General features: G+C 35.7%; 1 protein-coding gene across 3 annotated transcripts in view; it reads left to right on the forward strand.

Moving 5' to 3' along the window:
- Positions 1-3623: 3623 nt before the first annotated feature.
- Positions 3624-26786, forward strand: part of LOC111053452 — a 55118-nt gene continuing 31955 nt past the window's right edge. The window contains exon 1 of one of the 3 annotated variants that reach the window (XM_022340350.2): positions 3624-3894. The gene's annotated coding sequence lies outside the window, so the exon portion shown is untranslated. Of the gene's footprint in view, positions 3895-7615; positions 7708-26786 lie in introns of those variants that run through there. The other 2 variants (XM_039431197.1, XM_039431195.1) reach the window with 2 other exon arrangements.

Below are 26786 nucleotides of genomic sequence, written 5' to 3' on the forward strand. Positions count from 1 at the left end.
TGTTTAGGCTCATTAAATACAAAGAATGAAATATTAGTTCAGAGATTATTATAGATAATCAATAAACCTAATTGAGACTCAGGAGTAAAGGTATTTCAAGAAAATGTAAGCTAATCCAAGTTTGAGCCTACAGCAACTAACGACTTGAACTTTAATAAAATTGTAACGGATCAATGACAGGCGAACAAAAAAGTATGGATGCGTCAATAACCGATTTAATGCTTTGGTGATACAACATTTTCGATGTAACTACACAATCAATGATAATGCAGAAGCCTGTCTGGTTTTATAATGGCAGTATACAATATACACGCTTCAACAGGATGCACATCCGTTTTCAACAGAAATTCTGCCGCCACCTCTGGGAACAAATTCATCGCAAGGACGCAAATAACACTGAATCATAATTGAAAATTTTATTAAAAAATCTGGTGTGGCGCACTCACACAACTTTCCTTGCCTTTATGAAAATTGATCACCTGACGCTAGTGTTCCCGCGCATCTCAAGTCTACTATTCAAAGATTTGAGCCAGCTGGTGACAGGGCAATAACGCTGGAGACACACATGAGGACTGCTATCTCTTCATAGTGAATGATTTAATAGAATCAACAATAATTTGCAATTGAATAATCACATTTTCTCAAATTTAAAGCTTATTTTAAATTTTAGGTGAAAATGTTACTGAGAAAATTGATTGTAGAGATTTTCATGCTCAATCTACTCCACTTGATTTTTTTTGTTTCAATTGTATCTGAATCCTGATAATTGGGAATCTATCTGCAATGATGGGGCGGAGCTCCTGAAATTTTTAAAGATATGGGACTTGTGGCAGTTGATAGAGCTTATCGATGACTATTTTGGGTATGAATTTGATCAAAATCGTTGGAGCCGTTTCCGAGAAAATCACCAAAAACCCTGTTTTTGACAACATTTTCGCCATTTTAGCCACCATCTTGAATTGCATTTGATCGAAATTGTTCGTGTCGGATCCTTATAGTGATAGGACCTTAAGTTCCAAATTTCAAGTCATTCCGTTAATTGGGAGATGAGATATCGTGTACACAGACGCACATACACTCATACACACACACACACACACACACACACACACACACACACACACACACACACCACACACACACACACCACACACACACACACACACACACACACACACATACAGACCAATACCCAAAAACCACTTTTTTGGACTCAGGGGATCTTGAAACGTATAGAAATTTAGAAATTGGGGTACCTTAATTTTTTTCGGAAAGCAATACTTTCCTTACCTATGGTAATAGGGCAAGGAAAGTAAAAACGATAAAGTATGACAAAAAATTGGAATAACCAGTGTAACAGAGTGGATATAATTTATAGAATCATCTAAACGCTTTCGTTCATTGATCTAGAAACTTGAGTACGGTACGGTGATGATAACTAACATTGAAAATAAATCCAACAAGCTATGGAAATCCAATGAATGCTACTACCATCAGCTGTCGACATGAATCCTATTATATCAAGCGAGCAATTTCTGTATATCTGTTTATATTTTTATATCTGGTTATTGTTTTATGTTCAACGGATCTCGAAACCGGCTCTAACGATTTTCACGAAATTTGGAACATAGAAGGTTTATGATATAAAAATTCGATTGCACTAGGTTTCATCCTTGGGAAAACTCGCTGAACGACATTAAAAGTATAATATTCACCTTGGCTGAAACAGCTGAGACTTTCGTCGTCTATGGATAGTTTAAAAAGTGAGCGAGTGATTCTGTGGAACATCAAAATATCGCATCCCCGAAATTCATAAGCTGACGTATAGCCAGCTGTAAAATATAAACACGATCATTTTAGAGAATTGTGTTCTGTTTATAAATAAATAAAAATAACGAGCGAAGCTCGGTGTCCCGATATTATTACATCAGCTCTCAGCACATCCACTGTAAGCTGTAAGACATCACACAAAATATCACAGACATCCAGAATATTGAACAATATTCATAAAATATTTTCATGGAAATTATATGATGTAAATGGAATATAAAAAAAATAAAATAAGGCAGTATGCTTACTTTCTTAAGTAATCTTACTCTCTAGTTAATTTCTTGTCAATTGAATTTTCTTTGCTAGATAATCCCCATATAAGCCTCCACTTGTGGCTTGTGTGTGATTAATTAGATAAAATGATCTTAGAACCGTTGGAGGGATTCGAACCCAGCAGACCAAAGTCTTCAATTGGCTGCACCCAATCGGCTACACCGGGTAGCATATCATTTTTATCCATGAAAAATATTATAAAGAATTAAAAAAAATGTTTTGCTGATACCTTACATGATATTTATTCTTTTACATAAAATCATCACAATAAATTTTGTTTAAGTTTCCTATGCCTCTCACCGAATGTTATTTTATTGATAATTAATAGAAAAAATCGTTTGATTTATAGTATGCTACATGTTTGAGTGGTGCTGAGTAGTATCCAATAGAAATTTTTGATATAGATTCGAATTTTCCTCTATCACACATTTTCAAATTTGTCTGTATAAAATCTACTCGATTCAAAACTTATGTAATCATTCATAAAAGTTGATTCCTGATAGGGTTGCCAATTTGCTCCATAAAATATCAATTATCATTGTTAATTTCAACTCAATTTTAAAACTAATTAGCCTAGTAATATATTTTTTTGCACTGCATCAATAATAAAATAACATTCAAATTTCAAATTCCATTATCTTAAAATGGAGAAGTTCTAGTCGTGTTGGTCTAGCCGTGAAGCCTTCCAAAAAATATTCTTGGACATTATCACGACTTGAAGACTCCAATCCTGGAGTCCAAGACAAGTTAAGTCATCGAAAGAAAGTCAATTTTATACAATTATCATATGCAGTAGTAGAATCCTTATTTATTCACTCATATTAAACCCTTTTCATTCACACAATAATTATTACATCTAGTAGTTCAACCCTTATTTATTTACACAATTTTCACACTAGTAGTTCAACGCACGGTATTTAACTGAAAACGGTAGGGGTCAAGAAGTTGTGTGCAGTGGCCAGCCAGCTAGATTGCGTCATCGCCACCAACCGAAGTTTTTAACACCCATTGGCAATTTATGAAACTTATTTGTTAAAAACAGATGATTGGATATAAAATGACGTCAGCTGCACCGAAAATTTAGCACAAACATGCGCGTGAGACCTACCGTCTTCCATATACCATGGTTCAACCATAATTTATGTCCGAGAGGAACATACAAATGAGCTCAGCTGTTCAGTTCACTATGAAAAACTTCACCATCCAACTATGTTTTTAAATCTTTATACCATTCTCACTTTTCAACAATACAATATTATCCTAAAGGGTAGGTTCTTATAAATTCCTCTTCCAATACAATCTAGTTATCTGAAAATTAATCAGATATGTAGTACTTTTTTGGTAAAGCAGGTAATTTGATTATGTTCGATAAGAAGGTGAGTGGGAGCTTAATCAGATATGTAGCACTTTTTTGGTAAAGCAGGTAAATTAGTTGTGGTGGTTGGGGGTAGGGAGGGGGAGTAGTGAACTACAGTCTACAGTTATCTCCCCCCTTGTTTCAGTTTCCGGGTGAAGTCAGTGATGTGTGCCATCATTCAATCGACAGCAGTTGTCGCGCCTGGAGTCTCTCTCAAGTGAACAATTGGGCTGTGCTCTGTACTGCAATAATATTATACTGTAGTTGCGTTTAGTCAGTAGTCACGCTTCCATGTCAAACAGTGTTCATCTGAAAACAGTGGTAGTTACTGATGATAATAGGATCGAACGCGCGGATTCGCATGCAAATTGAGGCTAAACTCTGTGTGTGATCATCTCGGGATCTAGGAGTTTTTAATCTGGATGCAAGAACGGGTAAGTTGAATAATTTAAATAAAGAATAATTAATTTTCAAGGTTGAATATCGTAGAATCTATAGTATGAAGTCCACTAGTATAGAAGAATAAGGTAGAAAATAAAATTTATTATGAAATCTACAAGTTGGGGAGTAAGGCAGGAATATTGGAATAGGTAGGAAGTTAGAATAAGGGATAAGGTAGGAAGGTAGAATAAAGAATAAATCTATAATATAGTGGAATATGGGATAGAATTTTTTAAATTTATATGGAGACTATAAGTAGAGGGAGGGATTCGGTGTTGATAAGAACGTAGGATGGAACATCAGAGAAGATTCTAGAGAAATAACTTGTAACTTTGATGTAACGAAGATTGACTGAGATTTCCTCAGACGGCAAATTGCTTGGATATTAAAGATTACATTTGAAGGTGAATGAAGAAAATGAACACAAAGTATCGTTAATGAGAAAGCAATAAAGAAAAAATCTGGTGTGGTACACTCACACAACTTTCCTTGCTCATTGATCTATAAGCCTCATTCTTAAACGAGGATAATTTAGGGGAATAACATTATGTCTATTGGCGGATAGAAAATCGTGATAGAAATTTAACAAAATTCATTCTTTTCAGGAATATTATGGAGTTCCTGCAATTTTCCCAGAAATGAGACTCATGTCAGTTGATAGGGCTTATAAATAGCTATCTAGGGTATAAATTTGAAGAAAATCGTTAGAGCCGTTTTCGAGAAAACCGTGAAAAACATGTTTTTTTTTCTTTTAAGCCATTATCCGCCATTTTGAATTGAATTTTATTGAATTTCTTATTGTCGGATCCTCATGGTATAAGGACCTTAAGTTTAAAATTTCAAGTCAATCGGTTAATTAGGAATGGAGTTATCGTGTTCACAGACACACACACACACAGACACACACACACACACACACACACACACACACACACACCACACACACACACACACACACACACACACACACACACACCACACACACACACACACACACACACACACACACACACACACACACACACACACACACACACACACACACACCACACACACACACCACACACCACACACACACACAACACACACACACACACACACACAACACACACACACACACACACACACACACACACACACACACACACCACACCACACACACACACACACACACACACACACACACACACCACACCACACACACACACACACACACACCACACACCACACACACACACACACACACACACACACACACCACACACACACACACACACACCACACACACACACCACACACAACACACACACACACACACACACACACACACACACACAACACACACACACACACCACACACACACACACACACACACACACACACCACACACACACACACACACCACACACACACACACACACACACACAGACCAACCCCCAAAAATCATGTTTTTGGACTCAGGGGACCTTGAAACGTATAGAAAACATGAAATTAGGGTACCTTAAATGTTTTTGGAAAGCAATACTTTCCTCAGACGGCAAATTGCTTGGATATTAAAGATTACATTTGAAGGTGAATGAAGAAAATGAACACAAAGTATCGTTAATGAGAAAGCAATAAAGAAAAAATCTGGTGTGGTACACTCACACAACTTTCCTTGCTCATTGATCTATAAGCCTCATTCTTAAACGAGGATAATTTAGGGGAATAACATTATGTCGATTGGCGGCTAAATAATTAAAACTATGATTATACTATTGTTATTTTTTTCAGAGTATATTTTCCTTTGTCTGAATTATGAAATTTGAGGATTTTTTCAAAAGTTGTCAAAACAGCTGTTCTACAAATAAAATAACGACATGTGTTCTTTTGAATAAACTGCTCTACCTACCTCACGCACGAGAAGGAGGTTACAAAGTAAATTTCTCAGGGATGGGGTGGACCCCCTGTTAGTTTCCCAGGGAGGAGACTCATGCCAGTTAATAGAGCTGATAAATAACTATACAGGGTATGAATTTGAAAAAAATCGGTCATATCATTTTTGAGAAAATCGTGATAGAAATTTAACAAAATTCATTCTTTTCAGGAATATTATGGAGTTCCTGCAATTTTCCCAGAAATGAGACTCATGTCAGTTGATAGGGCTTATAAATAGCTATCTAGGGTATAAATTTGAAGAAAATCGTTAGAGCCGTTTTCGAGAAAACCGTGAAAAACATGTTTTTTTTTCTTTTAAGCCATTATCCGCCATTTTGAATTGAATTTTATTGAATTTCTTATTGTCGGATCCTCATGGTATAAGGACCTTAAGTTTAAAATTTCAAGTCAATCGGTTAATTAGGAATGGAGTTATCGTGTTCACAGACACACACACACACACCACACCACACACACACACACACACACACACACACACACAGACCAACCCCCAAAAATCATGTTTTTGGACTCAGGGGACCTTGAAACGTATAGAAAACATGAAATTAGGGTACCTTAAATGTTTTTGGAAAGCAATACTTTCCTTACCTATGGTAATAGGGCAAGGAAAGTAATAATCAACTATCACCAATAATCAACATTGGCTCAAGTTGAGAATATTGGAATCCAAAATCCATCATACTAGTTTCAACTATTATACTGATTATACAGATGAAAATCACTGAATTAATTTGAATTTCCGTTTAATAATCATTATTACTGGCTGGTTTAAATTATGTGAATAGATATAATTGGAGCTAGTAGCGTAGTAGAAGGCGAATAGTTTGCAACACTGGTCTTGGATTTACTTAACGCAATAAAAAAACAAGTAAAGTGCATTAAACCAATAAGTACTGTGATGAGAGGGATTGGATCAGAAAGAGTTACGGAAAACGGAATTAAGTGTATGCAGTATATGTATATTGCTCAAAATTGGTTAACGATCCATCCAAATCTCCAACTTTCTTGTTAAGTCAAGATAGCATATTAATTTTTTTTCGCCTCAAATAGGCCTACTCACTAGGCTAAACACTGATTGTTTTTCATGTGTTGGAGGCGTGACGTGTACATCGGAAAAGTATGATAAACAATTTGAAGGGAGGACAGAACAAAGTGACCAGAAGGCATGCGTATTGCTTTGGAGGGAAAAGGGAGAAAATTGAAAAGTGGGGATGGTTGAGGTTGAAGAAAATATGTGAAGAAAGAGGATGAATGACGTGGAGAATTTCCCTCAAGCTGTCTCGCTTCTTTTCGAAGCATGCATGGCTGGATAAGGAGTTCCGTATCATCTTCTTTCTTTATCTAACTCACTTGGTTTCTCCTGTTTCTCGATTTTTGTTTCTCACATTAGTACCTCCTTATCAAGCGAAGTTACATTTTCTTTCTCTCTTGCTCAGACTAGTTCCTTATATTTTCTTCTCACTACATCATTTGCAATACCTCCATATCAAACAAAGTTACGTTTTCTCTCTTTCCCCCAAACTAGTCTCTCATATTTTCTTTCACTGTCCGACCTTCCCCTCAGTTTTATTCGGAACCTGCTATTTTCCCTCGTAAAAGTGTGATAGGAATCTTTAGCCCTTCTTAACAGTCGCCGGCTGACCTCACCCCCTGACCCACCCCTACCACCAATAGCCCTTCAGCCCTTGAGGGTGGCACACCCCCTCCCACTCCACACTTGCTAAGGTCATTTGCACCAAAGTACGTGAGCAGTCGCCTTAGTTCGCAATCACAGTCCCTTCTAGCAATCGCGGGAGGCCATTGGCCAAACATACGATTTGAAAAACGCGGCTACGTGATACTGTTTTTCGAAAGTTTGGTGTACAGGTGAGTTTTTATTCATTTTTTAATCTATTTATATATTGAGTTACACAGTATTACAGTTTTTATGTATTGACTAATCATTCTATACGTATTAAGACTGCAAAATGTCATTGGAATATGTATTTTCACGAATTTGAAGAAAAATATCAGTGACAGGATGGAAAACTTATTATCATTTTTCTCTGTTAACAAGGGATTGAATTAGTTTTTTGATACAAGAGATTGTATGCTTTTTAATGAGTTGATCCTATCGTAGCCAATTGGTTTAGATTGAGACTTTGAAATATATCATTGAATGTATTTCCACAGATTTGAAAAAGATCATTGGAAGAATGGAAAACTTGTTCTCACTCCTCTCTGTAAACAAGGAATTGGATCACTTGTTTGAGACAAGAGATGGTTTGATTTTTGATGAGTTGTTTCTATCGTGCCTAATTCATTTGAATTGAAACTAGAATCTTTATCAATACATTATTAGCATATACATAACTATTATAGGTATACATTGGAATGTATTTTTACAAATTTGAAAAATATCGTTAAGAGAATGGAAAAAATATCCTTACTTCTCTCTGTAAACAAGAGAATTTAGTGTGACTGTGAAATATCTCAGTGAGATGAGTTTTCACAATTATTGGAAAATATCATTGAGAGAATGAAGAACCTATTCTCACTTCTCCCTGTAAACAAGAGAATTCAATCTGGGTTTTGATTGATACAAAGAAATCCAATCTGCTTCTTGATTGATACTTAGTACTTTGTTCTTTGATTAGATTTTCCTCTTCTGACATCTCCTATTCATATATTTTATTCATGATATCTCCTTGCTGTACTTATGCATTCCTTCTTATCATGCTGTATGAGTTGTATATTAACTTTGAAGAAATAATAGGCTATCAAATCAGTGAGCCGTGAATGTCTCGGCGATTTTTCCATCCTCTTTATGCTATAATTTGTTGCATTCTCTTCTTAATTCAACAAAAATACACTTATAATTAACTGATGATTATCAATAGTGATTTAGCTATTCCATTTCCTACGAAATTCTTTCATAGGAGAGATGATTTTATCTCTGGGGGTGACACCCTCATGAACTCTAGGCTTGTGGGTATATGAGACAGAATGATTGTTGAGATGAGCAGACTGTTGGTGGGTTCCATACCACCGGGAAGCATTTTTCAAATTCATGAATAATACATAGTGGAGTAGTCGTATCCTTCTGAGTGATCACTCGATCAGAAGGTAGCAGGCGCATGTTTCCCAATTTCGCGATAAGTTATTGGCCCGGATAAGTATTTATTTTAAGTATTCTGAAGTATTTCCGGTAGATCTTGATAACTGTTTAATGAAGGTATGCAGCCTACCCTAATCTCGTGGCTTCCTTTTATGAGAAAATTATTCTCTGCTCAGTCATAGTGATCTCTAGATTAGTATTTCACACTGGACTAGATCTCACTATTCGACTGATAGGCTACTCAACTCCACAAAACTCACAATATCAGCTTGACATTCACTCTATCATTCATTGAACTCTTTATTCGTACAGTAAACCATTTCAAATGATTGTGAAATCATAGAAATTACTGTGCAAAATAAACAATGTTTCACATTCTAAATACTGCTATAGATCGGGTAGATTTCACATTCTTTCAACGGACTATACTGTGTGGTCATTCTGGTTAACCCAGCGGTTGTTTCTATCGTTTATTCAAATTTACAGAGATTCATAGTTTCGAAATCGTTGTTTTTAATTATTCAGCTTATAGCTAATCCCTCATTTCGGATCAAAATAATTATATCTTGTTGATTCCAAACGATTGAAACATGATAAATTATTCTCTTTGGTTAACAGCCGTTGAGCTGGTTGGTAGCAACCCTCCATGCCTCTCTGTCATCCACCATCCTTTTGAGGTATCTGTAGTGGGCACATCTCAGATCTTTCTTTTATAAACTCCATGTCCTTCTATATACTCCTGATGAATATTCGATCGCAGATCTCTCTCAGTGTGGCCGGCCCCTGAACCACTTAAGCAGCGTACATTCGCACGAATATTGTCGTCGTCGTCGTCTCCTTACAGGGATAGGCATTAATAAATTCTCCTTCGCCTTCAAACATTCTCCCTTCTTTTTCTTGGTCTGCCAATACTTCTCCTCCCTTCTGGCTTGTAAGCAATGACAGCTTTGGGGACTCTTCCATTTTCCATTCTCTCAACATGTTCTCTCCACTGTTGTCGATTCTCGTCAACTCGTTGAGGTATAAAGATCACATTGAGCTCTCTACGGATATCAATATTATAAAGCCTGTCCTCTCTGGTGCATCCCTTCACTGACCTTAAAAATCTCATTTCGGCCGCCTGTAACCTGCTCCACTCCCTCCTCTTTGGTACCCAGGTTTCAGAGCTATAAAGAAGTGTAGGGAGTGTTAGAGTATACAAATATTGTAATCGGATAAAATGCAAACGCAATTCAAACGAAGTAGATAATGGAAATACGAACAATGCATATCAATGCTGATTTTCCAGCAGTATTTCAAGCGGTCAAGTACGACATATCATGGAAAATCAATTCCTCACGAGTTTCCCAAAATCCACCTTCCGTTTGCTCAGCAACTATTAGAGTAGATCTAGTGCCACTTACCGTTAGAGGGTAGCTGCCAGACATGCCAGTCTGTTTGTTAGTTTTATATTTTATGAATGGATTGGAAACATATGGAGATAGTCATAGATTAGGGGAAATGCATAGCACGTGTGCGTGCGTGAGTACGTGCGTAGGTGGCCGTGTGTGTGTGGTTGCATCACACTACATGGGGTCACGGAAAGTTCGGATAGGAGACAAACGATCGAACATTTTACTGTCGGTTACTATTGATAACAATCACACTTGTCAGTGTCGGAGAGGGCATCCAATAACACGGGCAGCCCTTTCAAGTTCAGAGCATTCACCTTACGATTAGCAGACCGATTGATAATCTCGCACAACGGCTGCAAAACACTATTCAAATGTGAGTCAATTTTTTGTTGTCAAAAATACCAATTTCTGTGATCAATTTGGGAGTACTGTTTGTTGGAATTGGGTTTCGTGACACTGAACAATGTGTTTCGTTGATTGGAAAATTCATGGGTTTATAATTTCACTACAATTTCATTATTTCATCATAGGCCACATTACGTTGATACACTTTGGAATATCCAGTAACCAGGATATCGGCCAATCAAAATAGTATTCAGTTCCTATTGATTCTATTTCATGCAAAGCAAACAATATTTCAACTCAGTGTGATGAAGATTGTTGATGAGGGAATTAGTGGAGTGAGACATTTTGGTATGAATGGTTGAATCGGTTTCAGGAAACATAATTCATTCAAATAATATTGTTCTAGGGTTTTAGGCCCACACTCTATCAGGCTCTGATGAGTGAGGCAATAATTAATCAGTTAAATCGCCATGAGTAGCAGCATGGGTAGACTGTTAAATCTAATAATTAATCAGTTAAATCGTTCCACGAGTGGCAACATGGGTAATCTTATAGAAATACTTCTATTGTAGGGGTTTCTTTATATCACTTTTTTGCAGCATCGAGATGAAAAAAGAGCTGAATAATTGTAGTTGAGTGAAAAAACTTCATTTAATAAGTTGTAAATCATGAAGAGAAGAAGCTGAAGGATGAGAAGAAAGAGGAGGAAAAGATATTTTTCAGAAAAACACAAAAATAATGATTCTACATGGTTTTCTTGTGTTTGTTTGTAAAGCTTATCGTAAAGATGTGTACTGACCTGAAAAGAAAATGGAGCAACCGAGTTGTATGGTGGTTAAGGGTGATAAAAAATTCACTTCAGACCCTAATATCTTTCGAGTTAACGTCACTATATTTGTAGAAATGTAATTTCAAACACATTACCGGACAAATAGAGGCTATTCCGAACAAGAAAATAGAATATTCATGCTCTGATACCAGACTTTTTTCCAAACAAACGAGAAATAATATGCTCTCAATGAATGCTATCAAGTTGATGACGGCCAAGGATAGTATTCTAACCTTAGATGTATAACTATTCTAGATATAAGATATACTATTCTTGGATAACGGATACACCTAATACTTTCGTTCACTGTATTTGTCAATTTGAGAAATAATTGAAGGGCAACCGTTCTGGAAGCAGAAGATGATATAATAAAGAGTGTCATGATCGGAAAGAAACTATATGTCTACACCCAAACAACATTTGGAATTGGTTAGCCCAGTATAAACTGTGTCACTTTATCAGTACTGATCATCCGTGAGGAACGAACGCTTGCTTCTTCTCTGGAAGGGTATGTTCGCTTGTCGATAGCTTAAACTCAGTACCATGTGCCTTTCGTATCCACTTCACAGATGTAAAGAAAATATCCAAGCATGAGAGTCTATCTACAGTCCATGAAGAATCTACAATTTTCGTTGGCATTACGCTATCTATCCACCAATAGTTGAAATGAAATTAATATCTTGATATATCTTGCAATGTTGAGATTACTGTTATCTACTGGATTGAATTAATTCCGATTTTACTCTCTATTAACTCTAAAACTGATATATTTTTACAAAAATAGTAAACTATAGCTTGTGTAAATCAAGTTGAGACTTGGCCCTGCATCCAAAGAAATTACAGGGTTGCCAAATCGTGTAAAATTGCAACTTTCTCAAATTTCCAATTTAACGTCAGAATTGGATGTAGAATATCATCCCCGATATCCTAGTAGTACTAAAAAAGTTTCAGGGTTGAAGGATTAAAATGAAATTTAATTTTTATGATAAAATTGGAAACATCGCGAAGATTTGTTTTCCTTCATGTATCGTCGAATTGAGTGATAATTTTATATAAAATGAACGGGGAGAATGTCTCCTTTCTATTGTTGTCTGGATCATTTTTATCCAACCCATAGTTATTTTTGAATTAATAATTATGTTCGTCAATGTCGAGACATTTCGAGCAGAAAACATTAAATTTTCGACATGCTAGAAACTTTTTTGTTTCAAAAGATAAATAGGTGGTGGAAGCGAGAAAGTTTCTCAGAAATAATTGAAATTATTTTTCCAATTGTCAAACGTACTCGAAAGGACGTATTTTGGCCTCTCAGGAGAGGATAAAGTCAAGGATAGCCGCTGAATGTTGTGCCGCCATATGCTATCAATAGCTGGGATCAACAAATTCAAAATACAGAGCGATTGAAAAATTCAGCAACTGCAAGCCAGATGATCATAATAATAGTGAAAATGACAACCTCGCCTTGAATAATCCAAGCGGTGTTTCATTACAGCCTTTCTAGAGGCAATCAGCTGCTTGCGTTTGAAATAATTCAGTCAAATAATCGTGTAAATTGCCAGCCTTTAGCATACAATTTGGTGCACAATGCATACCATGCAGCCACTCTTCTAACTTTAAAATTCCTTTGAGACCAAAATATGATCTTCCGACTACTTTTGACAATTGAAAAAACAATTTCAATAATTATTATTAATTAGAAAATATCTATGGGACGGATAAAAATGATCCAGACACCAATAGGAAGGAGACAGTCTCCCCGTTGATTTGATATAAAATTATTACGCATTACAACGCTACATGATTCTGAGAGAAGTGATATTCAAAAGAAAAACAAATGTTCGCGATGTTTCCAATTTTATCATAAAAGTTGAATTTCCTTTTAATCCTTCAAACCTGAAACTTTTTTAGCACTACTAGGATATCGGGGATGATATTATACATCCAATTCTGACGTTAAATTGGAAATTTGAGAAAGTTGCAATCTTACACGATTTGGCAACCCAGTAATTTCTTCGGATGGAGGGTCAAGTCTCAACTTGTTTTACACAAACTATAACTTGAATTTAAAATTGCAGACCACCAATTCTGGACAAGTCTTCCATTAAATGTGATAATGTATTTTCTTTGATCCAAGCAATCAACTTGAATTCAAAACATGTTTTGTATTTTCTTTGATTAAAGCAATTATTGAATTTTAAATTCAAAATTTATGATCACAAACTATTTTAGTGCACTACTAATGTTGATGCATGTTGACAATATAACTACGATTTAACTGCGATTAATAATCCTTATTAATGGTTCTGTAGTTAATGGTCTCAAATCATCATTTGTCATGAGAAAAAATATCGCAGAAAATTTCAGGACTTCAAAATAGATTTGTTACAGACGAATAGATTGGAGACGGGCGAAAATTAATCGACTTGCGTGTTACACTTGCGACTTTGTGGACAGAGAGGGCAGTTGCATTGCGTGATTTAGCCCTGTACAACATTGCCTTGCTTTGTACAACAGCAGTATGGTGTCCAGAGAGATTATCTGCTTTGCAAACTAGGCAGTCGTTCTTTAACCGGACATATGGCTTCTATCAATATTAATGAGGAGCAACCCAATTTGAAGTGTCTGGATCTCTTGATCAGAAAACTCTATAATTTCGGTTTTGAGTTTAAAATTCAAACAAGAAGTAGATATTTGAGGTAAGGAAGAATGGACATCACGGTTCCAATGAAGATTTACCACCTTGTTTTTTAAACCTGGAATGTAACACAATATAAATGCGACCCAAGCTACATGTAAATCTACATAAACCATGTAATCTACGTTAATCCATAGAGAAACAATAGCATAATAGATATCCCATGGTATAGGGCGTTTATGTCGCAAGTTTTACTGTTATCTCAAGCTGATAGTAAACGTAGTTTTTCCCCGTGAAGCTTTATGACGCTGGTAGTCTCTCATATTGTGCCGTTCATACAATCTTACCCGGTCAAAACAGTAAAAATCGACAATAATCGACAGTAATCGGCTTGAGATAACAGTAAAAGTTGCGACATAAACGCCCTATACCATGGGATATCTACTTACGCTATTTTTTCTCTATGGTTAAACGTATATCGTGCATGTATGGGCGTAAGAAATTTGGAAGTCAGATACAGAATTGGTAAATTGGTTACAACAGTAAATCTGATTGGAAAGAGGCGCCTTGTATATAGTTAGAGCATACGCAATGGATGCAAATTTAATGAGAGATGCCCAAAAAGAATACAGAATTGGAACCTATCAGGTCGGAGAAAAAGAGGTAGACCACACAAATTATTGAAAAAAACAGTTTTTTATAGACAGGAATCTGCATGATGAAGACAGGATGAAAAATTGAAGATGGAAGATTGAGGATTATGGATTTTTACTAAATTTGTGGATAAATGAATGAGTGTTTTGAACTCGCACTACCCGGGTGCTACTAAAGCCCCTTTTCAACTGCGACTATGCTTGACTGACCATTGGTATAGTTTATAATAGTATATAAGCCAGATGATGATACTGTGTTAAAGAAGGTACATGATGGAATATATTTCCACTGAAAAGCACATGGAAACCGAAATTTCGGACACCAGCTAAAAAAGAAATTCGAAACAATTCGGGATTGAGCAGGCTTGTGAAAATATAATTCCACTGATATCCATACAGGTATCTGAATTTTTGTTACCATTCAAAGTGTAGAAAACTGAATAGGGTGGTGAATATTATAACGAGCCCTACACGAACAATAGAGTGACTACAATCAGCCTACAAATACAAGCATGTTGTTGCTATTACGTAGGAAACACGCTGTTGGAGAACAAAAGTTCTTAGAATGCTGTATACAGTAGCATTCTCAAATTAATAAGGAAATTTCCAATTTTTATCCAAATAAAGTTGAGAGCTACTTCAAAATATGCATCGGTAGCAGGGTGTACTTATAATAGCATAATAAAGCCGGTTCTTTTGTGAAGCGCTGCCTTTTGTGATGCACAACCATATTTCATCCCTTCCTTTGACACCGTATCACTTGCAAGACTAGCAAGCATTCTCTTCTCTTGTCAGTCGAAATACAAAGACGAATAATTTTCTACGTGACTTCAAACCGGAAGTCTCTTCAGGCTGCCGCCACTCGGCCATATTGATTGGAAATTCCAATGTTTATATCATGCAATCTGCCACCAAGAATGGAGGGGTGTATTTCGAGCCTCAATGGAAATTCATGCAATCTCATTAGTTTCTGTGTTTCAAGAATTTGGTCAGTTTTGAAAAAGTCCTCGAATATGATCCAAGTTGATGTTTTTCTATTGATAATAATATCGAGTGAACTGGCTGGCTCAAGTCTGGTGTCAGAGTTTTCAGGTCGCAACTGATCAATTTCAGGGCCTCTTACATGACCTAACGACTGCTTTTTAGGCAGCCGGTGTCCATCCGAAATAGTTGGAAGGATGGTTTCCTAACCATCAAAACATTTCCGGTCTGCACTGTTGAAAATGATCGAAAGTACTTCAGTCAGTATTAGTTGTAAGAGTAAAAGTTTTTAATTATTTACTTAATAATTGACTGTATGTCGTGTTTAAATACATAAAAATGTGTGTTAATACATTGCAGCTCGGAATGGATCAAGAAACCATCACCATTATTTTTGGTCTCATGAGAACCAATCAAAAAAGGCTTTTCCGAAAAGACGGTTTCTCTAATTGGGTCTCATGAAATTAATCACATTTAAAATTTAACCAGCTCTTGTGCAACCGGCACTCAGTTTATCTTCTGCGTTTCTCAACTTCTCCAAGGTGAGTTAAGACTTGGTACAAAGTTTAAATCACTCACAAAGTCTCAGCTAGAAACTTGGGAGAGTATGAGCCCATGTGAAGAGGATTTTGTAGTTTTCCTCGAAGTACGCCAAAAATAAGTACGACCAGTTCTTTTAATCGGTAAAAATTACAATTGAATTTTTTTATTTCTCTCCTGGAGGTCTAGACAGGATTTTAGCTATCGATTGAAGGAAGGGCAGAATTCAGGCAGGATCAAGGCGACTGAAGCAAGCAAAAGTTGAAAAGTAGTTACACTTGATACGCCATTATTTCTTTACTTTATATCTCCATTAATAAATAAATAAATTTATTTCCTTTAAAAATTGCAACAAACAACTAAAACATAAAAAGTACAAAATATCTAGAATATAATACAATGAGTTTATAAAAAATATGGAATTTAATTCTATTGGAAATTAACCTACTCAACTATGGGAAACCCATGTACTAGAGTAGGTGTCCATTATTTATTGGAAATTGCCCGATTCATAGTAATATCAACTTGGCAAAATAATAAGAACTGAATGTATTATTAGGATAAACACAATTGAATGTTTCAATTCATATCTCTCTCCAAATCTTTCAATATAATATTAACAGCTAATCCAAGGGTTGAATGTTAAAATTCTTTCATTCATTCTTTATTCATTTATACAATAAGTGCATTATCAATATGATAAGGAGAGGAAAAATAAGGTAAGCTTGTGCTATTCCTCTCCCAACTTTAGATAACACATAGTCCGAAATAGGTTGAGTCTTGTAGTTCTTCAATTCACAAAATGTTCAGTCCTCAAGTATTTTCACTGAGTTCAAATTTAGATACTTCAAAACTAAACAAAGGAGAAATATTTCACATTATTATAACTGAAATAGGAAACATTAGCATATTAAAAATATAATTTTGAAGAATAAATTACCGAAAAACAAACTTAATATTAAAATTCAAACTTAATATTAATATAAAATTCCAGCCACATAATATGTGGCTATATTATAGGCTATGAGGAAAGTTCCATTATTCATAGAAACTATTTTATTGGAATGAGCTTCACTGAAAGCTTCTCGAATAATTCAACACCGTTTCCGTCGGTTTCATAGAAGATATTCCTTAAAAATTCCATTAATCTCTCATACGTTATCCCTAGTTCCCAGCCCCTTTGATTATCAATTCAGGAGCGTTCCTCCAGATATAGGTCAAGTAGACACACCACACACCAGAGCGGCTTAGTTGATTTAGTGTTGTAGAGCAACAATATAAATGTCTCCATCGGCCCAAATGAAAGTGTCATTCAGGAGCTTCCGTGTTTGTATAGATGTCGTGTACAGGACATGGCCTGGCCTGCCTGATGATGGTCATTTGATACCTGGCAAACACAGATCAGTCGCAAAGTTTGATCTATGAAAAGCAGGTCACTTCCTCCTGGTCAAACTGTTGATTCTGTGAACGACATGGGTTGGATCCACTCTTTCGAAAAAACTCTGATGTGGACATTTGAATGAAAAAGTGATAGAAATAAAAAAATAGATGAAAATAATTCCTGGTGCCAAAAATGTATTTGAAAATTTTTGGGCTTCATTAAAGCTGGTCAGAATAATACGATATTAATATTATTTTCCAATTTGAAGTGTCGCATCAGGGGCCGGATTCATAAATTTAGCGCCCTTAGGCCCAATATTCCACCCCGAAACTATTTTTGGAGTTGAACTCTTCTAAAAACTCATAGCAGGGCTATAGTTTTAATCGCTTGAACACCATATCACAATGCAACTTCAATATTATTGTAATTTTCCAAATATTAAACTGCTTTGTTTGCCTGGAGAATTTTAGGAAAAAATAATTTTAGCTAAGAAAGGCAGAACCAACCCAAGTCACAAAAATATAAATGGGAGTGGCTATGCCAGTGTAAGTCATGCCAAAAACTGAACGAGCATTCTCATTGGACAATGACAAGCACGTGACATTCTCGAGCTGCTCGCTTCCTATTGGTAGTGGGCTGTGAAGATAAAATGGCGGCTAATCATGTCCAATTGTCCAATCATACAGCTCCTTGGCTTTGGAGGCGTGGAATACTGATTCAGCCCCAGCCTATTTTTAAGAAGTTACTAGAAAGGTTATTATTGATTCATTTCAAGAACGATCAATATGACTGGAAAATTTAAATTCGATTCACAGGTTTAAAGCTGGAATGTTTTTTCCACCAATTTATCTCTGTTAAAGTTACTCAGAGTTAAAATTACTTAGATTTCCCATAATATCTTATTATCCTGTTTTTTCAGTCAATTCATAGAATATGTTGGATTTTGTCTATTCATTTCCATTTCTAATAATAATAAACAAGGGTCTCTTGTTGTGCGCTTCCTGGGAGCTTGCACCCAAACCCCCGGGCCATAAATTTTACCGAGCTCATTGGGAAATCCAGCTTGCGGAATGACAATAATTATTGCAAAGAAGTATTGAGTTTTCTCACAACATTTTGCAGAAATATAGCCTTGAACTTTCCACTACATTAGTTAACATTTGATTTATTCTACAAAGAATCAAATGTGAGATCATGAGAATCTGATCCAACCGTTCTCTTTGTGAATGTGCATTATGGAATCCTGACCACAAAGCAACTGCAATGGTGAACGCATATCCAATGTCGTGTTGTCCAACAGTTTAAATCAAATCTCCTTTCAAAACATGCAATAAGGACTTCAACCCCTGTTCAAGGACAATCACATCAACATTATTGGTGCTTGGATGTGAGGTAATTATTGTTTTTATCCATTGTTTGCCTGGGAAACAATAAAAATTCCCTTATCAGAAAGTTCATCAAACTCCAGTTAATCATATTATACATTTTCTCTTCTATTAAAAAACATTGCTAGTTATAATCTCATTCAACTGTCTCATGGTTCTTTCTCTTTGTAATTTGAATAATTAAATTTATCAGGCTCCTCACACTTAGGTTTCAAGTACCTACTTGTTACTTGTCCAGTCTTCTCCACAGTCTGGTGACCGGTGAATCGTCAGATATCTTCCCTTCAATGGGGTTTTCGCGTTGGTCTTGTTGGTCCCCCATTCGTCCCGTGTAGTGACTGTATGTATGCTCATATATCCTCATATAATCTGTTATATCGCCTATTCTAAGTTATGCATAGCTTGATAAAGATCCATTATGGGACCACTTTGAAGAGAAAACATGGTTAGTTGATAAGATAGCCGAGTATAAAATTCTATCTCAATTCAATTTAGGTAAATCTACAGTAGGTACCTACAGTTATTGAGATATATCAGTTCAGCTACGATTATACGTGCATACTAGCTGGGTACTTTGCAGTATATATGATTCTATCTTGACCATAAATCAATTCATAATTTCAGGTTTCTTGAGTTGTAGTTTTATAATCTCGTACCTATCGTACGAGTATATGATTAATCATATACTGCGTACCTTCGCAGTATATGATTCTATCTTGAGTATAAATCTTAATAATTTCAGGTTTCTTGAGTTGTAGTTTTATAATCTCGTACCTATCAATTCTATACGGATGATTGATTATATTTCTAGAATCGATATATTTCTATGTAGTGAGATTCTAGTGATATTTCTCTATATTCTAGTGACGTTCATAAAATAACTGTAAAAAGGGGTTGTGAAGCCTAGTGAGAGATCTGTTTTCGATAAAAATCACAAGAAATTAAGTTGGATTTTTCCAGAACATTACCTTTCTTGAGCCACTTTCAAGTAGGCTAATACAGAAAATCAACCCATTTCATGATAGTCCATCCGTTAATTTTTGTTTCATACAGCTGAACTCCTTCAAGTTAGTATTCCAGTTAGAGAAACCTGAGAGGTCACCTGCTTTCCATAAGGACAAGCCCTATGTAATTTCGGCAATCATTGAAACTAGATCCCCAGATGCTATCTGAAAATAGGGTTTCTGCATTAGAAAGCTTTTGTGTTCGGATTGATGCAAACTGAATGATATTCGGTGTACGTTTCCATTGTTCCCCCAATATTTCAGGGCAGCTCAAGGGGTGGGAGAGGAGATTGAGTTTGATTTTGATGAGCCATTGTATACAGTGTGTGTGAGGAGGAGGAGGGTGAAGAGGGGGAGAGGAGGGGGCACTTGACACCAATAAGCCGGAAGGGCGAACGAAGCGAGCATCACGAAGGTGGAAGAGCCCAAGGATTGCAACCTGTTTCTATTACGTCCTGGATTTTTGAACCCTCGGCTGACCGCTGGGCCTAAAGGGTGTTTCCGGTGAGAGGGCATCCACGGGTCGGTCACGTGACCACCCAGTGTAGCGTGACTGTGTGGCAGGGGGTCACTCGCTGTTATTGAACGGCCAAATATCTGCACTAAAGACCCTCAGACTACCCAGTTACTATACAGTGCAGGCTTCGAATACAGTTCAATATTGTACAAATTACAATAATTTCAAGTCTAATAACGCCCAACAAATAATAATTACATCATACCAATACCCACTTACCATCCTGGTAATACTTCAAATTAAACAATAAGACCGTAATTGAATACTTGATAAAATATGAATCTCATTTTCCTCGAACTTTAAATTCAATCGTCAATAATTATCATTTAAGACCCACTGCAAATAGATATGTCACACATCACACCAATATTGAATGTTTAAGGAAACAGTTGATCTATATAAGCACTAAAATAATAATCCTTATTCCGGAACACTTTCTCATAGACTCTAAGATTAGTAGTAAAACTAAACTAGAAATAAAAACCTGGACCTACAGTATTTTTTTCTTTCATATCGACGTATGAGTCTCGAGATTTCAGCTCTAACTACTGTCTGTAAGTCCTTTTCTTTTAGATACATCTGTGGACTCGCTTACAATTTTTGCTCACTTTTTTTCCTGCTTTCTTCTCCATTTTTTCCCTTTTCCACTTCTCTTCACCCTTCATTCCTCACTTTTTTTATTGTGATTTTTTTGTCTTTTGATTTCTTTCATGTATTTTATGTTGAATTGAATAAAATTACTGATTGATTGAAATGAGATATGAACATTCGAGAACTCATACTTGAAAGGGGAAAAAGTAAGTTTAGTGGATACTTTGCTAGTGATGATTAAAAATTTATCATACCAATAACCACTTTTAATTCTGGTACTACTTGAAATTGAACAATAATAATAAAATATGAACATTCGAAAATCATTTTTACTTGATATGGGAAAGAGCAAGTTGAGAGTGGATGCTGTGCCATTAGGTTCATCTGAGAATACGCCTTACTTTTAATACCTCTTATACAAGGCCAAAATAGTAAATTTTTCAATTGCTCGTCGTACGTTCTGAATACTGAGTAAGCAAAGGTACGTCACATGGAAATAATTCATTGTCAAATGGTACGCGGATTTCCGAGATCTCCTATGCAAATAGAGTGGTCAATTATATGATGACATGGAGACTCAAGACAAGGTCAGAATATTTGAAATTACGCCTATCAAAAACAGCGAGAAAGAAGAGTGAAACTAAATAATACTTCAATTGAGAGGTTTCAGTGCTAGAGAATTTGAACTAGTCTCTGCATTATTGCTCAATTTGGAATAATCCAAACTGGTGTGAAAGGATTCAATATATGATTAAGCAACCAATTTCAGTTTTGACAATGATTTTGGTTAATGGAGGAAATGATTCATGATTCATCCGAAACTTTCTTGTGTTCATCCCACTGCTCAATTTAATCTTGAATTTTCATGGTCACTTATAATGTAGTTCAATTTTGGTCTCGAACAACGCCTAAATCAACTTGAATTAGACAATAAATTAGGTTACATTTCAAAAAGTTCACATTACTGAACTCTTCCATCGTTTTCAACAGTTTTTTTTGGACGGATTTAAAGAGTTATTTTAAATCCGTCCAAAAAAATGTTGAAAATGATGGAAGAGTTCAGTAATGTGAATTATTTTTTGAGATGTAACCTGATTTATTGTCTAATTCTAGTTGATTTAGGCGTTGTTCGAGACCAAAATTGAACTTCATTATAAGTGAATATTTTGATCATTCGAATAATCATGGAAATGCAATAATTATAGAATCTTGGATCTATGCATCTTACAAAAAATCAAATAGTGAAGCATGCTAATTTATCATGACTTGTATGTTCGCTTTCTTCATTCCTTTTCCCTTCATTCCCTTCCATTTTCCTATATTTCTATTTCAATAAATTAAACATTTGGAGCTATTTTCAGGTTATACTTCTGTAGAGAAAAGGCATAGGATCCTTCATTCATTTACAAATACGATCTTTATTCTTATTATTGTTGTCTATTAAGTTCAGTCAACTTAACTCAACTCAACTCAACACTCGAGGTCTGATTCAAACCTCTTCATGCTACAGACTTGCTTCAATAAATTTTAACTTGTATAGCATAAAAATTGAAGGTTTTTAAAAATTGAAAAATGTTCATTTCCAAATCTATGGAGTTTAGATGAACAATAGCGATAATCTCAGTCAAATTCGTTCTAGAAGAGTGTATAATTTAGAATTATTCTACTTTTTTAACGTCATTCATCTTACTTCTCACATCTACTCTGCAGGCCTACTCCATTATTAGTCACTCAGGTTCACTTAGCAATATTATCATGACAATCAATTGTTTGAATTACACACAATATAGTATTATGCTTTCTATATTGTATTATACTATTCAATTCGAGCTAATTAATAAATAGACGAGTTTGTTCTCAAAAAAATTGAAGGATCGTAGAACAATTTCCTAGAGTTCACCAGAGATTGATAATTTATTCATTTGATACAAACATAGAAAGGCTCACAGACAAACTCCAGTACGAGCCTTTATGACATATTTGATAGTATAACATGGAGCAACCGAAACTGGTCTTTCTACTTTTAAATTACTTTGTCTATTAAAATCTGTGGCTTTGACAAATTTTCTATTCTTTTCATTTAATAAGGATTTGTTGTGAGAAGGAAGTGTTATTTAGTTTAATTGATAGCATCCATTACAGTGGATTTCATGGTGACAGTATACCGGTACGTAACACTGTGCTACTGTTTCCCTTTCCAAATCAGAAAGCTGCAAGTGAAGAGTGCAGAGTAGAGCTAGTAAGATTCACCTTGATCTGTCAGCATTCCGCATTAATGACATCAATCCTTCTCATTCAACCAATACCGACAGTTTAAAGTGAATCCCCTATAGGTGTTGCAAAGCTGAGGTTGAATGGATCCAATTGGAGCGTTTCAATCCACGTTTTCAAATATCTGGTCGACTGTCAACGTCTCTGTATGCACGGGGTGGATGGGGAAGACGTTACATAGACAATCTTCACAGTTTTGTTACACTTGTTATTTCGAATACAGAATAATAATTTATTCTAATGTTTCGGAGAAATTATGTTGAATCACTAGAAACAAAATTCTGATTGTAGTTACTACTACTACTGGTAGTCCCTAGTATCGTATTCAGACCATTGAGATACGAAACGGTTTCTAGAAGATTTCTTGTTTTTTCTAAACTGAATTCTCATTAGTGTAGCGTTCTCAGTCCAAGTTAATGGTATGGGATGATTCAATCCACAAGTTATGCTTCCCGGATTTGAATTTTAGTTGACATTGTAAGTTAAGTTGATGAATTATCTGATAACGTTCAAAACGTTATTGTGAATAGAACCTCAACGTTAGCCTTTATATTTATTTGAAAATAAAGATTATATAACTTACTTGTTTCTCTATCTCTCTCTTTCACACACATCCTCTTTTATTGATCTACGTTGAAACAGTATAGTTTTTGTACCGTAAAAAGTTTGATTCTTCATTTGGTTCCACACTCTATCTGGTTGTGGAGAGAAAAGGTGCTCTTGAAGGAATAATCAACTTCTACGCACTAGTCTTAGGTTTATTCTTTCTCTTCAGTACATATTTCAACAACAATTAATCAAAAGTTCTTACCAAGTAATGCGAAACATCTGAAATTAGTAGTCTCATTATCACTGGTTATGTCATACTGGTCATATTACAGTCACTATATAACCAGTGATTAATAGTTACTGTAGTCTATAGTTACTGTAGAGTATCGCAAAAATTAAAATTCTGATCAATGAACCCGCGTTGTTTCAGTTGAACATTTGAAATTACCTACTTGTAACGGATAATCAGAACATTATACAGTGAATTAATTAGATGATAGGATGGGTAAGACTGAATTCTGCTTCTTGAACACTTTTAGAAGATTCATCCAAAATTGGTTAGGTTTTTGTCGAGTAGATAACTCATTAACCATTGTAATTCCAGCCTGATTATTAGTAGTTTGATCGGTAGCTTTCTCCTATCATGGAAGGGCGGAAGTTGCTCAACAAGTGATCTCACAGCCACCTTCATATTTTTACCTTTTTTCTCTCTCACTCGCCTCCAATCGGTATCCAATATTTGTTTACTTTTCAGGAGCAAGAGAAATTACTGCCGCCATTTCATTACAGTCCTTTGTCAAGAGCCGTTGGTGACTTGATTGATGCATAATAATGAACCCCGTCGAAACCAATAAGCTTATTCTTCCAACCAGAAATCCTCAATTGTGGATCCAAGATAATAATATTGTTAATTTAGCGTGGGATTCCTCATGATATGAGTTTAGATACAGATTTGCATTGCAGCTCTCTTTCCATTGAGTCGGAGATGATAAGATGGAAATAAATTGGACAACCGGAGAATTGAAATAAAGTAATGAAAACATTGTAATAAATCACATGTTGAGAAATAAACTGCTTTGTTGCGTTTGTTAGAAATAAAACATGTTATTCGTTTTTTGCTACTGTAGCTAGTTGTTTCGGGAAACCTTTACTGACAAAATACTTTTGATGGAAAAACCGTTTGGTCGAAAAACCCTTCTAAAAACAATTTATTAAGAATCAATAATATTTTGTAGATTTCCTTTCTATGATTTCAAAACAGTAAGGAATAGAGTAAAAATCCTATTGTTTCGCCAGAATGTAGTGTTTTTATGAAAGAGATACTCGTGATTCAGAGCCGGATTTAGAAATGTATTTATTTATTTAGCCAGAATTTGAATAATTCTTGCGGAGAAAGGCACAATGACTCCAACAAATTAGAGAGTGACTATGATTACATATAAGCCACACACCAAATTCAACAAGCAATCTCATTGGACCATGACTTGTATGTGACGTTCTCAAGCTGCTTGTTTCCTATTGGTAGTCAGCTGTGAAAGTGAAATGGCGTCTAGTCAGCCAATTGACCAATCAGATAGCTCCTTGGATTCTTGTTCTTTATATAGTTGTTGAATGTACAATGATGATTGAGCTACCAATCAAGAAGAGGTTGCAGAATATAATGGGATTGTAAATAATGAAATAAAATTATCTTCAAGTATTACATTTCTACTAGGTTTTATGAAGTACTAGCCGTCAGGCTCGCTTCGCTCGCCATATCCGTCTAGCCACGTCAGCGGGCTCCGCCCCCTGGACCCCCGACTGGATCGTCCAAAAATGAGATCAGCGGGCTCACTTCGCTCGCCTGCATGTAGACCTCAGCGGAACCTCTGTACCGAATTTGAACGTATTATGTCAATTTGATCTCGAAAAACACCTGTTACTATATCGGCGTATCTTTGGCGAATAAAATTCTTCCACCTCAGCTAAACCTGTGTACTGAATTTTTTTAAATATATTTCCATCAATTATTGAAAAAGGTGAGGAAACGCAGAAAAGCTGAGAAAACGCAGATTTTGAGCGTATCTTTGGGGTTATTTCAAATTCCTTCTAAAACAACATTATTGCACCCCAGCTGAGCTTCTGTAGTAAATTTGAACATTTTCTGTTCATTTGTTCTCGATAAAGCTGAGAAAACGCAGATTTTGGGCGTATCTTTGGAAATTTTTCCAAATCCGTTCTTATTGGCCTCTAAAGGGCCAACTGAACACACCTACCAAATTTGAAATGTTATGTCATATTTTCATCATATGTTAGGACGATCCAGTCGGGGGTCCAGACTAAACGTCTGGCTGAACGGATATGGCGAGCGAAGCGAGTAATATAATAATATAGTAATATAATATTCCCAGGAATAGCTCTGATTGAAGCAGCAGTACCCAATCAATTTTTCCGCGATAAATCAGGATCTCCTAAATAGGTATTTAGGAGGTACTGATAAATTGATATTTAGGAGGTCCTGGATAAATGCATTTCAATCTTCAACTTGGTGCCAACCTAACAAAGTCTACTCAACTTAATGCCAACCTGACAAAATTTTCAATTCAGTTACCAGAACAACTGTTTCGAAGAGGTACTCTCTCTAGATTATAGTTCTATATTAACAATATGGTATGGACATTTCAATTATAATTTTAAGATATTGGAATAAGAAGAATATACATGCTAAAAGATGAACTTTAAACCCTTAAAAACCACCCTTAGAGTTAAAATATCGCCAAAAGATTTCTTAGTG

The sequence above is a fragment of the Nilaparvata lugens genome, chromosome 6 (assembly GCF_014356525.2).
Source record: "Nilaparvata lugens isolate BPH chromosome 6, ASM1435652v1, whole genome shotgun sequence".
Classification (NCBI taxonomy): Eukaryota; Metazoa; Arthropoda; class Insecta; order Hemiptera; family Delphacidae; genus Nilaparvata; species Nilaparvata lugens.